This window comes from Gopherus evgoodei, chromosome 2, assembly GCF_007399415.2.
Source record: "Gopherus evgoodei ecotype Sinaloan lineage chromosome 2, rGopEvg1_v1.p, whole genome shotgun sequence".
Classification (NCBI taxonomy): domain Eukaryota; kingdom Metazoa; phylum Chordata; order Testudines; family Testudinidae; genus Gopherus; species Gopherus evgoodei.
Window position 1 is genome coordinate 241,694,851 of NC_044323.1, and position 26,013 is coordinate 241,720,863.

Here is a 26,013-nt window from a genome sequence, read left to right on the forward strand (position 1 = left end):
TTTACACATTACAAGACCTTGGGACTCCAGGAGAGGGCAGGACTAAACAAGTAGAGAGATATCTCACTTATGCATTTGTTCTAATATCAATCTTTCATTAAAAGTAAAGGAAGAAAGCTTTCTATTGAAAGAGGAAGTGAGTTGTAAGTATAAAGACAGTTTAAGTGTATGTGTGTGGAGGGGGGTGTTGTGATGCATTTGTCTACTTGACTGCCATATTCTGGGTTCTCGAGACAACAGATACATTGGAATATAATTCAGTTCTTTTAGCCACCATTATTATATTGAATTTGACTTATATTCCTTGATTTGTCCCATTGACAACAATATATTTTGGAGGAAAAATGTCCATCAAACATAACTCCATCTCCTTCATTTCTCTCCTCAACTTGAACATTCTGTTTGCCTCCATTGCCTTAACCTTGATTCAAAATTTTTCTGCTCCCACAACTCCTATATCTGCAAATCTTTCTAGCATCCGATTTGCAACATTGCCTATATCTGTCACTTCCTGGATACTATCTGCTGAAATTCTCATCTGGGCCTTTATCTTCTGCTTTGACTACTGCAAGTGCCTTCAGTATAGTATTTCCAAGGCACGGCTCTTTCGCTTCAACATATCCAGAAAATTACTTGGATGCCTTTTTACACATCCAGAAATCACACCTATATCATTCTTATCCTTCACTCCCCTGACTTTCCATATACTTCAAGTTCCAGTTCAAAAATATTCTCTTTGTCATTTATAAATGTCTGTGGACTCGGCACAGCCTGCCTTTTGGACCTTATTTCTCAAGATTGCTCTCTCCCTTCCTTTAGCAGTGATCTCCTCGATCTCCCTCTATATGGTATCACTACTGTTGATGCAAGATCATTTTCTACAGTTCTTGGCATATCTCTGCATCATCAACTTTCCAGCTACAGTATTTTCAAATCTTGGCTGAAAACATCTTTCTTTTCCCTTATCTCCAATCCTTAATTCTGCTTTTCCATTGCTATTCATTTTTATTTAACTAACTAAATTTTAATTAAGCGTATAAATATTGATGATACAGTTGAAATACACTATACAGAATTAGGTTATACTGCATTGTATTTATGCATTGATGATTTACGTTGTACAGATTTTTTAAGCATGTATCTTTATCACTCATGAAAATACCTATATTTTAACTGCCATATTATAGAGTGCATATGCTATCTACAAGCTACAGAAGTCTTTCTTAAAAAACCACACAACCACATATTAATATAGTATATAAAACTTTGATTTTTTTAGAGTATTTTTGCAGAACATGTGTAATAATGAATGCACATGCTTTTCTAATTTGCCAATGATTTTTTTTGTTGTTTAAAGTTTTGGAAACTGTATTGGGAAGGAAAGTGGGTGGCAGAGATAGTGAAGGTGAGTGATGTAGGGTTTATCTTTTATGTCTTAATTTTTAAAAAATACATTATTGTATTACTGAAGGCAAGAAATGGATGTGCCTGAGTAACTAACTTTGATGTTACTCTATGTAAAGTCAATTTCTAGCCTGATGACTGGAATGACCAGTTAGTCTTAAGCGGAAGCAGATGGTTCTATCTGACCATCTTGCCCTTATTTACTTTCTCTGAAATCCTGCACTCATCCATGTAAGCAGGAGATTTTTCCCTCTGAATTATACCAATATCGTTGTCTGGTACAGGTATAATATGAAAGACTGAAAATTAAACCTAGCAATTATAGAAAACATATTGTAGGGCTAGGACGTGTAACAAGGATTCATTGTTCCAGCAAATCCTTCAGATTGATTTCAAATAAACTTAATAACTCAAATAAATATTTTTTTTCATAAAACACCACACATACTACAGTTTAGTCCAAATCAGAATATCTGATCTAACCTCACAAAAACTTAGGGAAAGTTCCATTCTGAATCTGAACTTTGCATCATGGACCCTGTTCTGTAAATTGGCACTGAATTGGAACATCAGATTTGAACTGTCTTGAACTTAGGTGGCATTCAGATCTGAATTAGAGTCCACATTTCATAAGTTAGGCACATTTCTGGTCTATACAGTACCTACAGTGAAGTTTGCCTATGCGGAGGGAACCTATTTTCAGAGATTAAGTGGGTTTTGAATGGCGCATAGGCTTGTACGAGCTCTCTGTAATGGGGTAAATTTCATCCTTAATGATTAGTGTTTTCATCATCTCTGAAGCCACTTCATATATTTTAGCAAAAACCTTTTGATCTCGATTAAGCTAAATGAATTGTAACTAATAGGGGTGGGAATGAAAATGGACCTGAAATTCGAGTGAGATCAAATCTGCCTAATTTAGCAGCTTTAATTGGCCTAGGATACTTTGTTTTACTTTAATATACAGAGATTCTGCAAAAAAAATTTATAAGGTTAAAATTCACTATACATATGCCAGAATGCTAGCAGTTTCTTAAAGAGAAAAGCTGGGTGAGGTAATATCTTTTACTGGTCTAGCTTCTGTTGGCAAGAGAGGTAAGCTTTCGAGCTTACACAGAGCTCTTCTTCAGGTTTTAAACATCCAATTTGCTAAAGTAATTTCTATGAAGTTCAGAGCTTTTAAAAATTGTCTTTCTTCTCCACAATCCCACAAAGCAGCAAAAGCAAATGAAGGTCAATCGTTAGAATTATAACATCAATAAACAGCTTAGAATACTCTTTATAGAACCTAATTGTAGAAGCCCACCCCAAAATATATGTAAATTTCTGAGTCATCTGAACCCTATTGATAAAATGGTATTAGCATATTATAAGACAATTTGCTCTGAGACCCAAATCTTTCTGCCTCTTCTTCACAAAGCCTAAGTAAAATGAGCTTGTGTTGCGGAGACCTGTATCTCACCAAACGTAAGTGGAGCTATTCTACAGCTGCTAATGCAATCCATTGAATACGGGTAGGCTAGTGGATTCATCTACTTTAGTCATAAAGCTACTAGCCTATCCCAGACTTACTCCATGGTAGCCACATGCCCAAAGACTTCTTTTCTGTCACTATGGATAGAGCAACACAGCGCAGAGCTCCAGCGCATCTTCCCTCCACGGTCTGCCCTACGAAGTAAAAGTGCACCAATTTTACCTTTCATATTTTATGCATCACTGTAGGGGAATGAGAAGGTCTAAATGCATATTCCAGCCTCTGAAAAGTCATATAGATAAATAAGAGCATGGAGTGTTGTGTCCAAGTTCTACTATGTAATTAAATGTAATATTATGCAAGAAAATAAAACAATGTAAAGCTAAAATGATAGGCCACTTTCAACTTTGCCATTTAAAGGCTCACTTACCGTTCATAACTCTTATAATTGAAGCTTTATTATATTATCCCGCTGCGCAGTATTATTTCCTGTTATTTGTCTAATGCTTCTTAAAGAACGGTAATTTAATAATAATAGAGTTGTTCATCCTTGGCTTTTAGCAAATGTGCTATTTCATGAAGCTTGTTTATAGAACACATTTATTTGCTTGCAACAAATGCATCTTTCATTTTCCCTGTCAGATGATTTTGCAAAACATAAGTTGCAGAACAGTGACGGCATGAGTTTTGATACATGAGTGTATATCGGAGCCTGATTTGATTGTGATAAATAAATAATATTTAAAGGCATATCCTCATCTCCACCGTACAGTGCAAAGGGGAGACAAAATTGCATACAACACAAGAAAGTGGAGCAGGGCAGCACATAGAGAAAAGAAGATTACACTACATCTTATCTCCCTATCCTAAACAGCAGTAAAGGCAGGATTCCAGGTGGCTACATAGCAGTCCAACTCCCCTTGGCGAGGAAGAGGAGGGAGGTAACAACCATTCAGAGAGGAATATTCTGTTCTCAAAGCAAAATAATTTATTATACAGTTAATGTAAGGATCAGCAGGACTCAAACTCAGGTTAGTAAAGCCACCCACGTAGCAAACACCTCCACACTACCACTCAGCAGCAGCAGCTATGCTGCTGCTCCCCATGTCCCACAAACCACTCCAGATGTATACTACAGGAAGTCCCCAACCTGAGAGAACCAATTGAAAGCAGCCTTAAAGATTCCCGATTGTTCCCTTTCCCCCATACAAGCCCACAGGTTGTACCAGGAAGAGTCCAGAAAACAATGTGGTCTCTAGTAAGCTGCCAGGAGTGACTCTCCTTCCAAACTCTCAGCATCAACTTTGACATGGATTTGGATTCTGATCCTTACTCTGGACCTGGAATCTTGACATAAGTCCTGCCCCCAGCCTGGAATTCTGACCTTGAACTTCTCAATCCTGGCCTCAGGACCTGACAGTTTTCCTGGACCCCTAAACTGCACTGAAGGACAGTCCTGTGGGAACATGGAGGCAGTGGGTCATTGCCTACACAGCATATCTCAAAGGTCACCAGAAATGCCTGAATGGGTTGACCATCCCCAGGAGGCACTCTCCATGTTGCCAGTACAAGTGTACACTCATCAGAGAACCAGAGCCTGCATATGCAGACTGCCTAGCTATGTGAAGAAAACACTGCTGCAGACAACTGGCACAGTGTGCAGCCAAGAACTAGTCCCTGAGAGAGCAGACTGCCTAGCTTCAAGGTGAGAATACTGCACTCCAGACATGCACTGTGCCCCCGGACACCCATAGGTGCCCCTCGCCTCTGTTTGCCAGAAGCTGGGATGATCACTTGATGATTACTTATTCTGTTCATTCCCTTTGGGGCACCTGGCACTAGCCACTCATGAAAGCTTATGCCCAAATAAATTTGTTAGTCTCTACGGTGCCACAAGGGCTCCTTGTTGTTTTTACTGATACAGACTAACATGGCTACCCCTCTGAAACCTGTCAGAAGACAGGATACTGGGCTAGATGGACCTTTGGTCTGATCCAGTAGGGCCATTCTTATGTTCTTATGGATGTGGGGCCGACAGTTCCCCTCCCTGAACACTTCAGCAGAGACTGCCAGTAATTCAGGAGGCTTCTAAATCAATGTTGTTTGCAGTTCCTGCTCCATGCCCAGTCCTATCCCACTAATCAAGCTAGAGTAGGATTTATAATGACCCTTTTAATGGGTTTAGTGTCAGATTGGGCTACACTCCTGCTGGAACATGAAAGTCTGAAGCTGATGAAGGGGGACACCTTCCTTCATGTGTTTTCCATCATTTTTAGCAAGCCCCACCACATCCACTGAGGCAAGGCAGTCCTGCAAAAACTCTGACAGGGGTCAGTAGTTTCCTATGTTGCCCACTTCAGAAGATGCTTCTCTGACACAGAGTGGAACAAGGCAGCCCAGCTGTACCAGTTTTGGTGGGGATTACAAGGAGAAGTTAAAGGTGAACTAGCTCACATGGAAATCCTGACCCTGGATGCTTGTGCTGACCTCTCCATAAGCATCAATAAAAGACTGAACTAATGATGTGAATAAAAGAAAGGGTCAGTGCCACACACCAAACAGTACCTCTCAGTAACAGTCCCTGGCCTGGTCCCAGAAACCATGAAGATTGATGCAGCCTGCCGCTGTGACTCCCCAGGAAAAAGAATTCCATCACCACAATGGCTTGTGTTTCTACTTTTGGGAGACTGACCACACACTTGCTGGCTGGCTGTCACAGGCCAGAGTCCAGCAAAATTCAGGAAATGACTAGGCTCAGGCTCATTAAAGGGTTCCAGGCTGGGCAGACCCCCAAGCCACTCATCCCCTTACTGAATCATGCCCAAGGCATGACAGGTCACTATTACTCCTCCAAATTCAGGTCCACCTCTGCATCCCAGGTCAGCCTCAATGAGTTCCCTGCAATGGGCACTCAGAGACTCTAAGGCAGTGGACAGCTTTCTGGATGCTGACACTGCACAACCTTTGGGCATCCCAGTGCAGCCAAAGGAGACTTCTGACTACACAGAGACTATAGATGGCTTGCTCCTGTCCTAGGTGATACAGAATACTATGCCTTTGGAAGTTGTTATCCAGAATCACTGAGACTCCTTAAGGTTTGGAGTGATCCATTCATTACACTTCCCCATAAACCTTGATGTCTTGTGATGGGTGATCCATGACCCATATATCCTGTGGTAGGAATGGAAAATCAACTTCCATTCTGAATTCTGTTAGCATGTCTGCATGTGCACACTGCATGATGGAGTCTGACCAGAGACTGGAAAACCCCCAGAGCCTGGCTATGGGTCAGGTAAGACCATTAAAATCAATTCCTGCTTTTCTCACTAAGCACTGTGGGGGTAAAAAACACAGTGGTCTAACCAGCATATTGGGAGTATGACTGACCGACTGAGCTATAACCTGGGGTTAAGATACACTTTACCCTCATCTATGCAATGTTAGAATGCCTGTCAGGGCCCCTGTTCTTTTTGTTAAAAAGAAAGACAGGATCCTGTGCCTATACATGGATTATCAGACCCTCAATCAAGGTCCCTCCTCCCACTCATCCCGGAGTTGCTGGACCACGTGTGATCAGCCCATGCAACACTTCCTGGGGTTGCTAATTTTTATAGGCATTTCATTCCTGAATTTTTGGGCCAGATAACCCAAATGACAGCACTTCTATGCAACAACACCTCCTTCACTTGGTCCCCAGTGACACAACAGTAATTTGACCAGCTCAAGATGTCCTTCACCAATGCAATACTTCTGACACACTCCTACCCAATGTAGCCTTTTGTTGTCAAGACCAATACCTCCAAAACAGCTATCAAAAACCATACTATCCCAAAGACACATCTCCCAACAGTATCTCCTCTTTTGTGCTATTACTCATGGAAGTTTATTCCAAAAGAGCAAAATTACAAAATCCTAGGTAAAGGCCTTCTAGCAATCAAGTCTGCCTTGAAAGTGTGGTGCCACTACCTGGAAGAGGCCCGGCACCCAATATAGGTATGTACGGGTAATACATTTTATAATATCTTTGCAAGTCCAAAGCACTAAACCAGGGGTAGGCAACCTATGGCACAGGTGCTGAAGGCGGCACGCGAGCTGATTTTCAATGGCACTAACACTGCCCAGGTCCTGGCCACCAGTCCAGGGAGCTCTGCATTTTAATTTAATTTTAAATGAAGCTTCTTAAACATTCTGAAACCTTATTTACTTTACATACAACAACAGTTTAGTTATATATTATAGACTTATAGAAAGAGACCTAAAAAGGTTTAAAACGTATTATTGGCACACAAAACCTTAAATTAAAGTGAATAAACTAAGACTGGGCACACCACTTCTGAAAGGTTGCTGACCCCTGCACTAAACCAAAGACAGCTCCACTTCATCATAACCAACCACCCTGGAGCCCAGAACAAGGCTTCCAATGTCCTGTCCCAAAAAAAGGGGAATACTTCACCAGGCAAGACCCTTCTAGCATGAGAACCACCCCACCTCAGAGACCCAATATGTATAGTGATGGTTGAATAGTTCCTTGTGCATAGCAGTTGTTGCAAATGTTAATATTTTTTATTTCATTTAATAATCATATGCAAGTATTTTTCACTTATTTAACCAGCTCTAATTACATATATGACCTATAGGTAGTAGACCACCACAAAAACTTGTGGCTATTCCACCTCTTATCCCACACTGTTTGTCACAATGGAGCGGGAAGAGGGACCTGCCAGTCCGAGCAACAGAAGTTTGCATTCCCATTCTGAATGATTTGATGTCAAATTGAGAGCATATGACAAAACTTGCTGTGGTCTTCTGTCTAATACACAGTTTTCTCTTGTTGTTTTTGTCTATGCTGGACATAAAAACTTACCTTGTAACTCTCAGGAAGCTGAACCTTAGCACCCATTCATTCTAACTACTGTACCAAAACAAAACTTAGAACAATTATTTTTCCACATTTACTGTTATGCATTAGGCCTCCAGCACTGCAACGTCAATTGCTTCACATACTTTCTGCTTAATTCACTGTCAAACACAAAATATTAACACTGACAAGTAGCAAATATAGTATATAATATACTATAACCTTACAAGGAAAAGCATCAAAGAGTCCTGTGGCACCTTATAGACTAACAGATGTATTGGAGCATGAGCTTTCGTGGTTGAATGCTGACTTCGTTGGATGAATATTCACCCACAAAAGCTCATGCTCCGATACGTCTGTTAGTCTATAAGGTGCTACAGGACTCTTTGCTGCTTTTAAAGATCCAGACTAACACAGCTACCCCTCTGATACTTACAGGGAAAATTATTTTGAGCCCTCATACCCCTAGGTTGGAGCATGCACAGTCCTATCACATGTAGTATTGTGAGGGAATGGAGCATGCTCAAAGGGAAAGGAACCTTTAGAGATTTTTGCTGTTAAACTCTAGTAAGTCTCTAATGAGCACGTGTGAAATGCAATTTTTCAATGGCTTATAACTTGGTTAAATTTGGGTGGATTTTCAGAGAAATGGCAAAATGCACATCCCTGACACCAAAGCCACCTCTCTGCCAAGTTTCAGATCCCTGTTTCCAAGCGTAAGAGTGAGAGCATTTCAAAGATAAGTCTCACATTTTTAACATGGATTTTTTTTCCCCTAGCTTCATTCCCAGAAATGACTGAAACACTTTATTGGAAATGCAGAGACCCAGTATGGAAAATTTCAGCCTAAACTATTACAGTTTGGCAAAGTTATAAACAACTGAAACAGGATCTTATATTGGGAAATGTTGGGCAATCTTAACAATAGGATGTGCTACCACCCCCATGTAAGAATAAGGAGCTGAGCAACCCAGCTACTGGTGAGCATCATTTGAACTGGTTTCTTTTTATATCCCTTTGATCCCACTAATACATATTATATTTGTTTTTATTTTTCTAATAATTTAGGCTAAGAATCTCTGACTCCAGCATGTAACCTCATGCATTGACTGTTCACAATTCAAAACTTTAGAGAGAATAGTGCATTTGAGGTTCCTAGAAAAGGTGAAACCATTTTGTTAAAAAGGCATGAGACTGAAAACATAAAATTAAGACTTTTTCTTTTTTAATGTGCTTCTTTGGAAGCACTGTGCCATTTTAAAAAATATGCGGTATATTATTTTATTTGATTAATTTAGATTTTTACAAGAGTACCCATCCAATGCCCCAAGACAATTTTTTAAAAAGGAGGTATATAAATAAATAGAACTGTCATTTACCTCACAATCAAATCAAATATACCCACAGTTACATAGCTATCATATATTAATTAACTGCCCCACACAGCCCCCACTGCTGTTGAAGCCTACCTCTTACCCAGCTCCTCATAGTTTACATTTTGTTCATGTGGCAGCTTGAGTTTGAAAGACATTTTAGAAAGGGATACAGTGCTTTTGTTCCAAAGAGACAGTCATTAAATAAAAATACCCTAGGTATGACTGATAGTTGCAGTATTCTTTATATAGAATATTCACATACAAACTTAGTGTAACATTACAACTGTACAAACAGTGAAAAATACAATTGAAGTTCAATTGCTGATACTACATTTTAACTGTACTGTCTTTTAAAATGTTATTTTTCAGGGTCAAATTCTGGTCCCTCTTCCACAGTCTCATAGAGTCTTGGACCAACAGAATCAATGGAACAGGTTCTGGGTATCTCCTGTCATACAAGGGAAACTCTCCTGTGTGTGACACAAGCTGTGCTCCACAGGGAGGCTTGAGGAAGCTGATGCCTGATCCAAAGCCCATTGAAGTCAGTGGAAAGACTTTGGGGATGGGGATGGTAGATCTGTAACTATTATACAGGGAACCATTCCCTGACCCCATTCCCTGTGAGAGGGAAATGTAGCAGCTGTGGGGGCTACTGTACTTAATAGGAGCTGTAACTTCTGCGGAGTTCTTCTTTCCTCTCTTCTGTCCTGGGGCTTTGCAGTGGGAACCAACTTTTAGGCAATCAAATGTCATCATCATCGTTGTTTTATAGTTCTTCTATGTTAGTCTATCTTCAGAAAGATAGATCCTGAAGGCAAATGAACAATGTTCTGTGTTTAAAATAGCAAAATAATATGCTGCTACGAAGCCATTGCTTCTATTTTTTTTCTTTGCACCTGCTTATTCTTAATCATCTTTAAGGAGATGTACCACTTGCTCTAGCTATGGTTTCCACTGGCCTTCACTTGCCAGTAGTAACCAACAGCAGAATCAGAATCAATCTTTGTCACACTTGTAATTGAGCACTTCTCTAATTTGTGAGACAGCTTTTCCAGTAACAACAAAATCTTGAGAATTAAATAAAAACAGACCTTCACAAGTGCTGCTGCATAGGTGAATAAGGTAAAAACATTGATAAATGTACGCCCCTTCTCCCAGACTGACTTTGAAAAATTCTATGTCACAGTTCCAGGTCACGTTCTGACAACAATTAGGAACACTGAAATAAATAGTTGGCAATTCTTCTTTGTTATGTCAGAGTATGCAAAGTCCTCTTTATCCTCGAATCGAGTATTTTGTGAATATGAATTATATGATAACAGTGCCTGCCATGGCTAATGATCTGATCTATCTCCACTGAAAATACCACTTTCAGGGGTGTGGGATGGCATGATAACATGGTTGTTTCAAATCTGATTCAGCTGAAACTGGACACAAGATTGCTAGTATGGATAGAATCTATTTTTCAAAGATTGATTAGAGGTTGGTTCCATTGTTAAACCAAACATTTTTCAAACTTTTCCAAAAATTTCAGCCTGAATCTTTTTCCTTTTGTGGGTCTGAGGAAGTTGTGGATGCCTCATCGATTAAGACATTTAAAACTAGACAAGATAAATCACTGGATAAAGAACAGTGAGAGATAGATGGATAAGTTACCTAATAGGTATTTTCCAACTCTAAGGATCCAATCCTGCAAACCTTTGTTCATGTGAGTACACTGATTAGCATCAAGAGCATTGTTTTTATTAGGGTGCAGGATCAGGCCCTATCTTCTATGATTTTATTAAGTTTGAAAAACTTCTGTTAACTTTTTTGTTCATTTTTTCATTTTTGCATATTTATTCAATTCCAGCTTCTGACTAGGTCAAGAATTGGGAAACACTGGAAATCTCATTACAGATCATGTCTGTGTGAAATTTCCAATTTAACTTTGCAAACCAAAAGAGTATAGAAAGGCATGCAAACTTTTGAGCATTTAACTGAATGAACCTCAAAAGGTTCAGAATTTGGGGTTAGTTTAGGTAAACACCCAAAGGTTAACTCATTATTCTTATGGATATTGCATATTATCTTACTTTTTTGCAGAGTACCGTTTCTGCAGTCTATACACTTGTACTGACAATATATAAGGGTTGAGGCAGACAGTCTCTGAATTAACTTTTGACTAGGCTTTTAAAGACCATAGATATGTAGCTAGGCATATATAACCACCTGTTGTAGTACCTAGGGGGATTACAGAAAATGGATTACGGATTTTAATCTGATTTCTCTATCCACTTTAAATTAAATCCTTAATATTATAGTGGATTTTTAAATGTGTTCACTTTGGTTTTTAACAGTCCTATAATTAAAAAGTAAAAGCAGAAATGTTATATATGTGTTGCTATATGCTTATGGTAGAGAAGGCAAGGCTAAAGAAATACCCTTTTCACTATGAGTGGAAGGTGCTGAGTACTGTATTGGTCCTTAATTCCTGTGGGAGTTTATTACAGTCTCCATACACACACACACACTCTGTGTCTCCTGCACAGACAAGCTTTACTCAAACTGTGGAAAGTTGCTCTATACCATAGGAGCAAAACTGAGTGCTTTAAGAAATCTTTTTGCTACCTTGGGCCCAGGTCATCAAGTGCCTTTAAAATAAGGATTGAGACTTTAAACTTGATTTGATATTCTCTGGAAAACCAATGTAGGGTGAAAGACAGGTTTGATGTGTTCGTGGTAGCCCCTATTGCTGAGGAAACATGCTGAAGTGCTCTGTACCAGCTGGAGTTTCCCAAGAGCTGAAGGCCTCATGTCCAGGTATGTTGTATTGCTGTAATACAGACAAGAAGGGATGAAAACATGAATAACTGAAGGCAGATCATTGTTCACCAGGATGGAATGAGGTCTCCTGGCCAACCAGAAATGACAGAAAACTTCACTTGTGGATGCTGCTATGTGGTAGCTTAGTATCATCAAGGAATCCAAGTGTACTCATAAACTATTAACTGAATTGAGCAACTGTGGGTATGTGCCTTCAACCAAAAGAGACTGCACTATGGCTGCACATTCTTCAGAATGCTTTCCTCTGCCCACCAGCATCATCTGTCTGACTTGGGTTCAGCTTCAGACAGCTGTACTTCATGCAAGAGCTGATTTCATCAAAGCACTGTGCCATCTATGTGATGATGGACAAGCAGAGCTGTGCGCCATCTGCATACTGCAGGCACTTGAGTCCATGTTGTCTGACCAGTTCATCTAGTGGCTACATGTAGATGTTCAATAGGACCAAAAAGAGATTGGATCCTTGTGGGAGTACGCAAATGAGGTGTCTAGTAGTGAGCTGCAGTTTCCTATCACTGCTTGTTGGGTGCATCCCTCTAGGAAGGAAGGATTCAAACCATTTTAACTTACTACCCTATACCCCTGCAACCTTTCTCAGGTGAGACAGTATTATTTTACAGTTCAAAGTGTCATGTGCTACAGCACATGACACTTGAGAATGGATATGAGAGGAGGTGCATACCCCACACAAGCACAGAAAGGCTTAATTGATAATGAAGCCCAGCTTGGGAAAGGCTGGGTGATGGTTATAAAGCCAGGAAGTTTGTAGCAAAAGAGGATTGCAGCGACAGAGTCTGAAATTGCTCTCTGGGAAATAGAAGAGATAGGAAGCAATTCAGGGAGGCATCAAAGATTCCTGCTTTGAATCGTGTGTTGCATATTTAAGTTAGGAGTGGCACCAGTTGTTCAAGATTCTCTTTCACAAGCCAAGAAGTGCATGGGAACTATACTCCATTGATGGAGATGCTGTGGATGATCTATGTGTTCTTTTCAATCTTTCACTTTTGCACTACTTCTACTTAACTATACTACTAGTTTCTATACTACTTAACATTTACCTTTGTTTTCAGTTTAGATGTTTCTTTTCTAGCAGTGACTGTCATATCAAATTTGAATGTTAATCTCTGTAAATGAAGTGTTTATCTTACACAATAATAGCTGCCATATCAATGAATTAAATGAATAGTGTTTCTTTTTGTTTGTTAACCACCATCAATGTGCAAGGAGCTGTACAAACATGAAGAAAGGAGATGGTCCTTTTCCCCAGAAACTCTGTCTCTCTCTGGAGTCCAATCCTGCAAACACTTACATGAGTAACTTTATGCACATGATTATTCCATTGACTTCAATTGATTCTCATGCTTAAGTGTTTGTGGAATCAGGGCCTAAATCAGGCAACAGAGTTCAGCATACATACAACTTCCACTCAGAAAGAGGTACAGATTTTCTAAAATTCATCTCATCTTTGGTGGATCAATGACTGGCTGTTCAGTGGTGTATATGAAATGAGTTGCTGGTCTCGTTTCTGTTAATAATGGGCTAGTATCCGTATTACAAAAACCAAGAGTAGAATTGGCATTGATGGGTCAACTAGTTGGCATTCTCATCAGAGAGGTGAAAGGTTGAATTAGAACAGAGACTTACCCCTAGATTTTATCCCTTCAGGTCAAGGTTAAGGCACTCTGCTTCTGCCTTGGCTGTACTTATTCTTGGGATAAATAGAGGGCTTAGGTTTCCAGGGCTGTTAATCTGGCACCTTTCCAGCATTAAATTGATTTAAAATTTTAAAAACAATTATTCATACATTGTATGAGACAGTTTCATTGACATTGCATCAGAGCTGCTTGTCCTTTGGATATGATACTACGTCAAAAGAACCATTAATACTTTTATCATAATGTTTTATCAATGCCGTATGCAATGGAGATTTTTAAAAAAGCATTTGAAGCAGACATGTTATGAAAAGTAAATGTTTACATATATAACAAAATATTTCAAAAGCTACCAGTCTTACAAATTGTGAATTTTAAAAAGGGTCAAAAAGAAAGGACTGAAATCTCTTGCTCCTGATCTATTTATATAAAATTAAATATATATAATTGCATCAACAGCATTTTTAAAAGGACTTTAAATGTCTTAAAATAGTTTATAAATATATCGATAGATATATTTGAATCCAAGCTGACGAAGTCTATGCCAAGTTTTAGCCTGATACAAATTAAAACAGCTAAGGTATAAACCCCTGAAAAATGGGGTTTATAATGGAAATTGTAACTGACCCTTAGCTGTAGCGGTGCTACCGGATGCCGCTATAATAAGCTTCCCTAGATGCCATGGTGTAAATGTATTAGCTGTACTAAGAGACCCACTCCTGGTATAATTATGTTAGGAACCAATAAGACAGCTCAGAAATCAATATGCTAAGACAGATAGAGTAAAGGACCATGGCCGGCAAACTGGGAATAGATTAGTCTGGCAGGTCCCTAGCTGAGCCATGAAGAAGGGGATATCTCTGCTGTTGTAAGAAAGCCATTAATTGTAAATTTTCCTGAACAAGGAACTTGAAGGGAGAGCTTAGGCTGTTGTTCATACTACTCAGCATAGACTGCAACTGTTATTGATCAGCAGTTAAGCTTTTTTATTCTTATTTCGAAATCCAGCAATGAAAAAACGAAAAAAAAGTTCCGATTTTTTCTTTAAAGAAGCAATCCTAATGGTGCTGCTCCAACTTTTCCTTCCCCTTTTAATTTGGTTTAATAATTCTACAACTATGGGTCATGGTACAATCTCCCTGGGCATCCTTCCCCAAATCCAAGTACTACTCTAGTAATGCACTAATTGTCTAGTCAATAAAATTCTACAAGTGTGATATGATGTGCTGAAAATAGATAGCTACTCTTAACTGCACTTTTCTAAAGTGTTCAAGCAAATTAACCCAAATCATTAAATATTATCAGGTTTTCTGATAATTAAATCCATGACCGAGAGTTTCGTTGCTGCTAATATTAACGAGCTCTGGTTGAATTTTTCTCTTTTTTGCCTTAAAAGAGTAATTTGCTTAAATAAACAGAAACAGTGCAATTTAGTCACAATCCTACGAAAAAATAAAAGAAATGGAAAGAAAACAAAGGCCAACCTTTTGTGCTTACAGTAAGGCACATCTGCTCATGTCCAATCAAGCTTTCAAAAGCATAGTAGTAAACAAAAGCAGCCATCAAGCAGGGACAAAGTCAGAGACATAAGTGGTTTGAATGAGTGTGCAATTTCTGCCCATATGACCATCCTGACACAATTGCTCTAATTTTCTTTCCAGAAATGACTGATAAAAGATTTAGGTAATTGCTATGGAGACAGACTTCCTTCCATCACGGGATATCTTGAATAATACAGCCTCAGGGTCATAAGATGGAGTGTCAGTTTCTGCAGAGTCCTAAATTAATACTTGTCCCTATTTCAGCTATACTTCCTGTACATCTAATGAAGTGAATGTAATTTATTTTGACAATGTATTGAAAATCACTTGATCAAATGACTATTCTGTAATGAACACAAAACACCATATAGCCTTGAACACTTTACCTAAAAAAAAAACCCCCATAAATACACATCAGTTTTTCAAAGCACATATTCCTTTCCTCCAGCAAATGTTGCATGTGTTCAACATTAGATAGAATAAAATAGTTTAAAAAAGCACAATAATTCATGTGAATGTAAAAAAAAAAATACCTTCCTGTGATACCTCAGTTCGACCTCTGTCCATTCAGCTTCTGACCTTGGCCCTTGTACTCAAACTTAATTTATCTAGGTGATTTCTGTATTCCCAAGTATTAAGTAGCACTCAGAAAGAAATTCAGAGAGCCACCAACAAGCTAATGATTAGGAGAGAGCTCTGAAAGCACTGTAGATCAGCTCTGACACAAATTAAAGTTTCGTACATGAACAGTCCATTTAGAGGCAAATCTTAAACACCAATCACTAAAACTTCATGGCTTCAGTCTGTAGTTTCACTGTCTCTTGAATGCTATGACATATTCAATAGTTAATGAACTCAGATGGGTGCAAATGAAAGATGCCTGTGCAGCTGTTATATATTGTTAAAGATTACAGAAGCTACCCAAAAAGCCATAATTTGTACCACTCTTCATGACACAATATTCCCTCTGCTGGGCTGTGTGTGCACTTTATATAATGTTACTTTAAAGCCTATGAATCTTTTAAATAAAGGGTAAATTTGAATATTTTCTAACATTGAACATGAACTGGGAATCTTGATAATTATTTCCTTTGTCCTTTTATTTTTACGGAAACATGGCTGTGTTCCAGAGAGGTTAAGAAAAACAATGCATTTGAAATGTACATTGAGTGACTGAAGATGTTTTGAAAACGGAGTAAACCTGTCATGAACTTGGCAAGGCTGCCAATGTAAAGGCAAACAGCTGTACAATGGCAGCAAGAAAGGCACTGTGTTGTGTTTAAATACAGTCAGGCAGAAGCCAGTGGATAATGCTCAGTAATGGGTTAATCAATACTTATTATGGTTTTATTGGTTCACTAAAGAGAGAACAGAACCTAGTGAGCACAGAGTCGAAAAATCACTGCATCTGATCTAGATAACATCTACTCTCCCTTAGGGATTTCCCTATTCAAGAATCCAATTTACCATGCCTGATTGACAAGGATTGGATCCTAGGGAATCACATAACTCTTTTTAGGACCCAATAAAATCCTAATGGGTTTGTCTGACTGGTCAGGAGACTTCAAGTTTTACTAAACTGAGGTGGTTTGTTGCAATTAGCCTATATTGTACTTGCAGTTAGAAAACTGGGCTATTAGGAGTCATTCCCCTCTGTAAATGCCGGAGTCATGCTGGGGTGTGAATGGCTGAGAGAGTTACCACACTTATAAACGGAGATTCTTATAATAGATATAACATTCAAAAAGTTTAAAGCTAAATAATGATAAACTTATGACATAAATGATAAAAAACAGAGACATCCCAGTCAAGGGCAATACTTCTTCTTTTACATGTTGTGCTATTAAAAGATGTACTATAGACCGAATGCTTCTGTCATTTAAATACATATAAAGGGATGTAGCTGTCAGTTAAAGTAGTATTATAATACATTTAAAAAATAGTTATGTAATGGTCTGAAAATCCGTCACTCTGGAAAACATTGAAAAACATTCTGTCTATTCCGTTCTCTCTGTTTATTCTGCTGATATTTCATATTTTTGGTATTTATCTTCCCATTTTTATTACTATGGACATTTGTAATGAAAAAGAATCTTCATTGCTCAGGAGTTCCATTCCTGCTTCCCTTAGAATGCAATGATGCCCTTCTGTAGCCAACGGCATACAAGAGACTGATATTCACATACAAAAATAGCAGTAATGATAAAGATGTTGTGGTAGTTTGTCCCACCAAGTGTGCACACAAATGCAGCTGTTGGTTCCCAAATGTGTCTGGCCTAGCCTCTCTATGAAGAGACCATGCCAGGTAGCTTCCTCTTTGTTGTAAGCAGAGCCCCAATGACACAAACTAATAATTTAATTATGCTATTTTCTATAAAACTTGCAAAGTTTTCAAGGGTAACAAGTGTTGGGGCAGCTGATTCTGCCACGAGGATATATATTAGCTTTTCCCCTACAGCCTGAAACATTGAAGATAGGTAGGGAATACTTCATTTGATGATCAGATCTGTTTTTACATATTACTGAGCCTCATCCACTGCAGGGCTATTTGTAGTACTTTCAGAAGTAAGTTGCTACTTTCTGTTCCCCTCCACAGTATATGGGCAATGGAAAAGTGTAGGTGTAGCCCTTAGGACATAATCCTCTGTTTGTTTGTTGCTGTTGATTGCTTTGGAGATGGTTATGAAGTCAGAAACAGGATTATAAATTGAAGTGAAAAATAAGCAGCAGAAACAGATGAACATTTAAGAAATAAAAATCTTGACTGAGACTATCCTCTCCTATGGGAAAGGATTCGAGGAGAGGAAATCTCAGCTCTTCACATAGAGCTCCTTCTCTATCATTCCTGTAGAGGTGGCCCCATGTGAATTAGGCCAGTGATACCAGCCAAATCTGACACATCTACAGAGATCTACTTCAAGCCAAGATCCTCCACACTGGGCCCTATGCCTCCATACCCACACTGTTCCCTAGCACTATCCTCAGTCTCTGAGAGCAGCCTTTCCCAGAATCCCTAGAATGTGCCCCCCACCAAAAAAAAATAGAGCCTGAGGCTATATTATCTCTCTTAGTGACTCATTTGGGCCAGGGAAAGCATGAGTTGTGTCCTCTACAGCTTCACCTTCTAACTGCACCTTCCTCCAGTCCTCCCAGTCTCTGCCTCGTGTCTTTGTGTGGACAGTTTAGGCACAGAGTGTCCTCCAAAGGGTCTGGAGAATGGGGGATGATACTGCTTTGGCTGAAAATACCTCAGATAATGTTACAGCAACAGAATTTTCTATATTTTGATCTTAAGTAAATTAAGATGACGCAGTCTCTTCTGCACACATACATTTAGACACCTGGTAAAAATCCTTATGAAATGTATCTGGAAAAGCTTCTTCACATACTCAACAGCTATTTTAAAAATATGTTATTTTAAATAAATGTAGCGCTCAAGAAAAGTTTGCGTTTGATAGCACTAGAGACTGAAGTTTTGTATTTCTCTAAGGAAAAAATGCAGTATGGGCAGTCAGGTCAGTTGTCCCAATTTGTTGCACCATTGTGCTTGTTATGTAGCAGGGATTCTCACATTTTTTCATTGCATGGACCACATTGTAATGCAGAGATTATTTAATAAACTGCCTCCTCATTGATGATTGCATAGGCTACCTCCCTTCCCTTTGATGACAGCATAACATTTATTTGGCAACTACAGCACTTGCTTACACAAAAAGTAATAGTAAGAAAATATTTCAAACCAGCTTTTCAAAAGTGAGGATTGATTTTGGGTGCCTACCTTGAGACACATAAGCACCCTGATTTTCAGAGGTAGATGCTCATCATTTTCTGAAAATCACCCCATTTCAGGTTGCAGATTTTGCAATAGCAACAAAGAGTCCTGTGGCACCTTACAGACTAACAGACGTATAGGAGCATGAGCTTTCGTGGATGAATATCCACTTTGTTAGATGCATGCTCCTATACGTCTGTTAGTCTAAAAGGTGCCACAGGACTCTTTGCTGCTTTTACAGATCCAGACTAACACGGCTACCCCTCTGATACTTGAAGATTTTGTAATGTGGTTACATCCAATAGAGCTGGTTGAAAATGTTTTTTTTCAATTTCAAAATTGAAACAAAATTTCAAAATGAAACAAAACAAAATATTTTGTTTCAATTCAAATTAAAAAATAATTTAATTTTGGTTTTCAAAAACCAAACTGAAGTGAAATATGCAACTTGAAACTGAACACACATTTTCATTTTCTGTAGAAATTCGCTGTTGAAATATCTGTAACTTCTTGTCACTATACTTAACCTCTTTGGTCTGGTATTGTTACACAGCTGGATATAATGCTGCATCTTCATCTCAGATGCTTGCAACAGATAGAGTCCAAGAGGGAAAGTGACAACAAATTAAAGAATGAAGTCAAAATTTTCAAACCTAGGTGCCTAAAGTTAGGATCCAGAATCTTTGTTTTGGCATGTAAATAAAAATGGCTGAATTGTTAAAGGATCTGACCACCTGCAACTTCCATTGACATTAACATAAATTGAGGATGCTCAGTGCTTCTAAAAATTAGTCCACTTTGATTTAGGTGCCTAAATGTGAATTTAAGAAACTAATGTACACACCCAGATTTATAAATTTTGCCCTGAGTTTCTACTTAACCTGCTGCTTTTGTCAATTTGTGGGATAGCCTTAATATTATTGAAATTTAGCTTTTTGTCTGTGACTGTGAATTAATTGTGTACCTCTCTCATTTTCTGACATTTAGATAGTGTGAACATAGGCCATGCATTCTCAGCATATCTGTTTCTCATAATTAGGGTTTGGAAATTATTTCCAAAAATCTAAAGCTTCAATCAAAAGTGAGCTGTACATTTTTGTTCCCTATGTCCATTTTTTCCTGTGAAAAAGTAGATTTACTCAGGTATAGCGAACAAACAAAAACATTTTTATTTATCATCAGTTAAAAAGGAAAGAAAAGGTTAAAAAGTTAGTGGTTGAACAGCATTGTTTTTTAATATAATATTCTGGCATGTACTTAATAAATACAATGTATAGGTCCTGCTGGCAAAAACTAAACAAATACAGAAGACATTATACATTATAAAGTAGCCTGCTGTTTTACTGTATTGACAATTCATTTATTTTTCTTTGGTTTCTTTAATGGCTGCTAGTTTAAAGAGACTATGGCCATTTTAAAGCTATTCCATACAGTTTATGGCCGTATACTTGAAATCTCTCACTACTTTGCTATGTTAATAAATGAGATCACATAACAACAACCAGAAAAAAAATTCTCCCACCTCCCCCTCACCTAAAATTTGAGTTGCCATGACTACTTCAAATACCTTTGCCTTCCAAGCAAATGGCATAAAGAAAAATACATATCAATGCTTCAGAAGGAAGGTTCCATTTTCGGCCTTTTTTCTCATGCCAAAGCACGGGTGCTTTAGATACACCTAATTATAGCAGTAATTAAAGTTATTACCTTACCTGTTTATTCAAGGGCACAAGGGCTTCTAATGGGAACAAATCAAGATATAAAGATTTGCTGTCAATTAACCCTGAAGGCTTGAGGAGATAATGAAAGAGGATTGGAGTTAGGTTACAGTTCTGTACAATAACAAAAATAGTAATTCAGCACCTCTTACTTTTCCTGGAACCAACCCAACAGTTCAGGAGAAGAAAGACAAGAAGATTACCTGAGTAACATGATCCTGTGAGTACCAGAGAATAATGGTATTCTCCCTCAACCTAGTCTGTGGTAGAGCCTGCTGCCAACAAAAGATGGGACTGCTAGGAATGTAAGCAACAAAGCCAGTCAGCTTCCTGTCACAAATCCTGTCAATACAGTGCAGGCCAGAGGACAGTTGAAATGTGACTCTGCTGTGGCAAAGGACTGCTCTTCAGTACTTGTCTTAGGAAAATGGCATGAGATGATTAGCACTACTTTCAGAGAGATGTAATTTTGGACTGATAGTACATTGAACATATCCTTTTGTTGGATGTTTTCTTAGACAGTGTGCCTCCATTAAGGTAAGAAAAGAAGAACTACAGCAACTGTGGAGCAAGATAAGTGATTTACAGAACATCTGAAACTGTTTTATCATTAATGTATTTCTGACAGGTTCAAAAAGGTATGTCATACAGACTTGGAATAGTCCTATTGTATTCCTTATTGATTTTCATACTATTACAGCATCTGTACTTATGATATGGGTTCTAAAAATATATACACCATTTGTATATTACTATCCAATTGCTAATATCAAATGTGCACCATTTAGTGAAAATGGTTATTTACACATTTGTTTATATTTTTTCTTTTTCTGTTTTCATGGAATATGTATAAGAAAGCAGTAAAGTACTATATGCCATCTAAATTGTGTTGATGGCTCTGTTTTCGTTATGATCACCATGTTTTATACTTTAATAGCACTACTTCCAAGTATTAATAAAAACACATCTTTTAAAAAATAACTGCATGTAACATAAACTAAAACATCAAAAAGTGACACTTTGTTTCAATAATTAGTTATTTTTGGTGTTTCTACAGAGAGAAATAATTAAATAGAGTTACCTGGACTTTTTTAAATTCCATGTTCTTCAAATAGTACACAAGATCCTGTAAGTTATTCTGAGTTTCAGCAGTTTATGGCAGTGAAGGGATAGAATCTATGGTCACCTAGTACGAGAGAGACACTTGAGTCTGGAATAATAATGCTTACTTAGCACTTTGCATTTTCAAAATGGTGTGCAAATATTAACTTATCCTAACAATACTCCTGTGAGGTAGAAACTGAAACATTAGAGCTCCCATTATACAGACAGGAAAATGGGACACAGAGAAGTTATGTGTCTTGCCAGCGGTCACGCAGCAAACCAGTGGTTAGAGGCACAATTAGAATTTAGGAGTACTTTACTTCCAGTCTCATGCTCATTCTTCTAGACCAGGTTGTCACAAAAGAAAGTATGAGAAAGCCAATAGGACATTGCAAACAGATCTATTCAGACAGACCACATTGATTTAATTAATTTGCTGAGTACAGCCCTTACATGGGTACAGAATGTAGGCCAAAAGCTATCTAGGGACTTTGAGGAAATATTGAAACTAGAGCTGGCCAGGAATTTTTTGACAAAACATTTTTCCATCAGAAAATGCTGATTTGTCAAAACCAAAACTTTTAACAGAAATGTATTGGTTTCAACAAAATTTTCACTGGAAGGTTTCTCAAGTCTAAGATGGAATTTCTGGTCAGAAAGAAAGATACTCACTCCATGACAGCCAATAGCTCAGTGGTTAGGATGCTCACCTGTTCTGTGGGAGTCACAGATTCAAGTCCCTACTCTATCTGATTTGGAGCAGCAACCTGAACCTGGATCTCCCATATGCCAAGTGAGTGCCCTAACCACTGGACTATTGTTTGTTTGGGGGCAGAAGGTTGGTCTCTCTGTTTTTTCACAAAAAAACATTTGCAAGGTCTGGTTTTTGTTGCAATACATAATGAAGCCAAATGCTGTAACCTCAATTTTTTTTTGTTTTTTTTCGCAAATGGATTTGTGTCTTCTGGCCAGCCCTAATATAAATGTTTTCCAGACTAGAGTGGGTGTGAAATAGGTTTCTTTTTTCAAACTGTTGAAGCCCTTCTGATGTTCAGTGGGTCACACTAAAGAATGTTAGAACCTGAGGGAAAACTTTGAAAAAGCATTTTATTTACAGATGATTCTCCTTGTCTTTCAATTATTTTCTTTTACTTTTCCTTCCACTGAACCTCTGGTTTTTTTCCTACTAGGAGCATCAGCATGACCAGAGGACCTTTGAAGTTTCCTGCTGATTACTCTGTTTACCAATGTCCTAATCCTCTGTTTATTACCTCACAAGGGGCTGCTGTAAAAATTACTGAGGCTATAAGCAGGGTTATGACTTTCGTTGTAGAATAAGAAGTAGGAGCATGTGGGCTCTAAGTACATATATGTAACCCTTGTGGGATTTATTATTTCTTTGTGAGCCAGCAAATTTTCCCTGTAGAACCAGGCGGGTTCATGTAAATACAGTCAATTTTGCAACAGTGACTCCAGGACAAAAACTACCTCAAAGCCTTCTGATTCACTCATGGGTTTGGGCTCCAATTTCCATAACAATGGAGGCCCTCCTCTTCTAAAAGTAGCTAGTGGAGGCTGAGAAATGTCACTTGGGATTTTTTGAATGAATCAAAATCCAGAGAGTTTTCCCCAAGGAGTGAGGTAGTAAAAGGCTGAGCAGAGGCAACACTGAAGTTTGGGAAAATCATCTAGATTCTAGAAAATTTTGATATTAATGGAAGGCTCAGTCCAAGTTCAGCTCCAGTCTTTGCTGCTGACACAAAGAAATCTAAGAGCTGGTATACTCTCTCTAAGAACTTACAGAAAATGCCTTGCCAGAAACTAAGGGTAAAATCCTGGCCCACTGAAGTCAATGGGAGTTTTGGCTTTTACTTCAATGGGGTCAGGATTTCACCCCAAGAGCAGACCATTAAAAAGGCAGAGGGACACCATGCGTGATGGGGCCAGGCCAGATGGCTACAGTAAAATAGTGAGGAACAGGTATGTTAGCCCCAGGCTAAACAAATCCCTGGGATCATGGTAACCAAATGGCAGTTGCTCCAGGTTAATCAAGACACCTGGGGCCAATTAAGATCTTTCTAGAAGGCAGTGGAGATAGTTACATTGATTGGGACACCTGAAGCCAATCAAGGGCTGGCTGGAACTAGTTAAGAGCCTCCCAGTTAGTCAGTGAAGTGTGCATGTGAGGAGCTCAGAGTGAGAGTGTGTGCTGCTGGAGAACTATGGAGTACAAGCATTATCAGACACCAGGAGGAAGGCCCTGTGGTGAGGCTAAAGAAGGTGTTTGAAGGAGGCCATGGGGAAGTAGCCCAGGGAGTTGTAGCTGTCATGCAGCTGTTGCAGGAAACACTATAGACAGCTGTGATCCACAGGGCCCTGGGCTGGAACCCAGAGTAGAGGGTGGGCCCGGGTTCCCCTCAAACCTCACAAATGCTGATCAGACACAGGAAGAGTTTACCCAGACTGTGGATTCCACCAGAGGGGAAGATCACTAAGGTGTTCAAATCCGCCAATAAACGCAGGACCCACCAAGGTAGAGGAGGAACTTTGTCACATCTGATTCTGCCATCTTCAGCAGCACCTGCCTCCAGTTAGGACAAAGTTACCTGTATGGATCTGAGTAATGTCCTGCCATGTTTAAAATAGGCTCCTCATTCTTTCCCGAATGCTGAGAGATTGTGTCCCCTCTCTGATTGTGCACCCCCCTCTCCTAGCCAGCATCAGAATCCCTTACTCCTGGCAGTGAGCTGCACTGCCTACAAACCAGCCATCATATGAGCATTGATTACTCGGTAGTCCTAGCTAACATATAATACATGTTGGGAATTAGTCTTTGTGTAAGGAGATCCATTCAGTGGAGTTTGATGGGGGAGAAGGTCAGATTGTGAGGTTTACACTATTAGTACATTTCTTATAGAACCGTTTAACCAGCGTCTTAACAATTTCCTATTTGAAGTTTCTTGCCCTTTGTTATTGTAAATAAAACCAGTCAGAGTAAACCTTCTGTGCCTTTAATGCCCACGTGTGTCACTGACTGCTTAAACTGGAAGCATTATTTCCTTTATTATAAATGGTTTGCTCTGGGTTTCCCCGTACAGTTTCCAGGAGGGATGATAGTCTGCACACATGGTGTCAAAACTGTTTTCCCCATAATTACACTGCACATTCTTTAATCTGGCATTGTACTTCTCCTTCTGGAGAGTCCTTGCAAGCTTCCATTAGGCCCCTGTCTCCCTGTGAAAGCCTCATGACTGCTGCCTAGAAGGTAGCAAACTTGCTTGGATGCAAGTGAGTAGAGTCATTGTGAGGGAGATATTACACTTAGATTCTGCAAATAATTCACTTTCCTCCTTCAAATCCCTCCTCAGAGTTCACTGCTTTTGTTCATCCTCCCTTTGCAGATTTCCAGCCTGCTCTTCATTTCCCATATATCCCACTCATTTTAATATGCAAGTTTAACCTTTAAAAATGTTCCAAAGAAAACCTAACAAATTAGTCACATAATCTCTCATGATCCTGCATAATTGTCGTCCTCATCCTAACACAGTCCCTTCCCCTTTTTTTGTTTATTGTCATTTGTCTAGGTATTTATAATGTGGGATCTAGATATTTATTTATTTATTTTCGTACTATAGCTTATTTAGATTGTGAGGTCCTCAGGACAGAGATCTGTCATCGTTTATATATCAGTAAATTCTTATGTCCTATGGTGCTTTAACATCTCTAGAGCAAGGGTAGAAAGGAGAGTATATATGCAATACTAGGCAAAACTCTTTCCAGCTAGAGGGTCTGATCCAGCAGTCCTTTTCTACTCAGGCTAAAAACTCCCTTTGAAGGCAAGAAGAGATTTTTGAGTGAGTAAAGCTCAAGCCCTGAATATTTCTCTAAGGTGCCACAAGTACACCTGTTCTTTGTGCAGAATATACAGCTCATTAACTCTGTTATGTGAAAACAGACTCTCTTTCTGTCATCTCTTTTTAAGTTAAATATATCAGGATCACTCTGTTATGTGGATCTACTTCCCCCAATATATGCTGCATAAAGATCAACAGCTATTATTCAGAAACATTTAAGAGCTCCATTCCATTGCCTTGTGTCAGATATTGCGACAGAGAATGATGACATTATTCTTACTGATAAATAGTCAAGATGAAAAAAATACCCCCACTCTGTTTATTCTCACTTTACTTGAAATATGCTGTGTCCACTTAGAAGATAATTGTGCTCTTTCAGTGGTAGAGGGATCCCAGGCAAACCTGCCTAATTTGTTTATGAGCCTGCATAACAA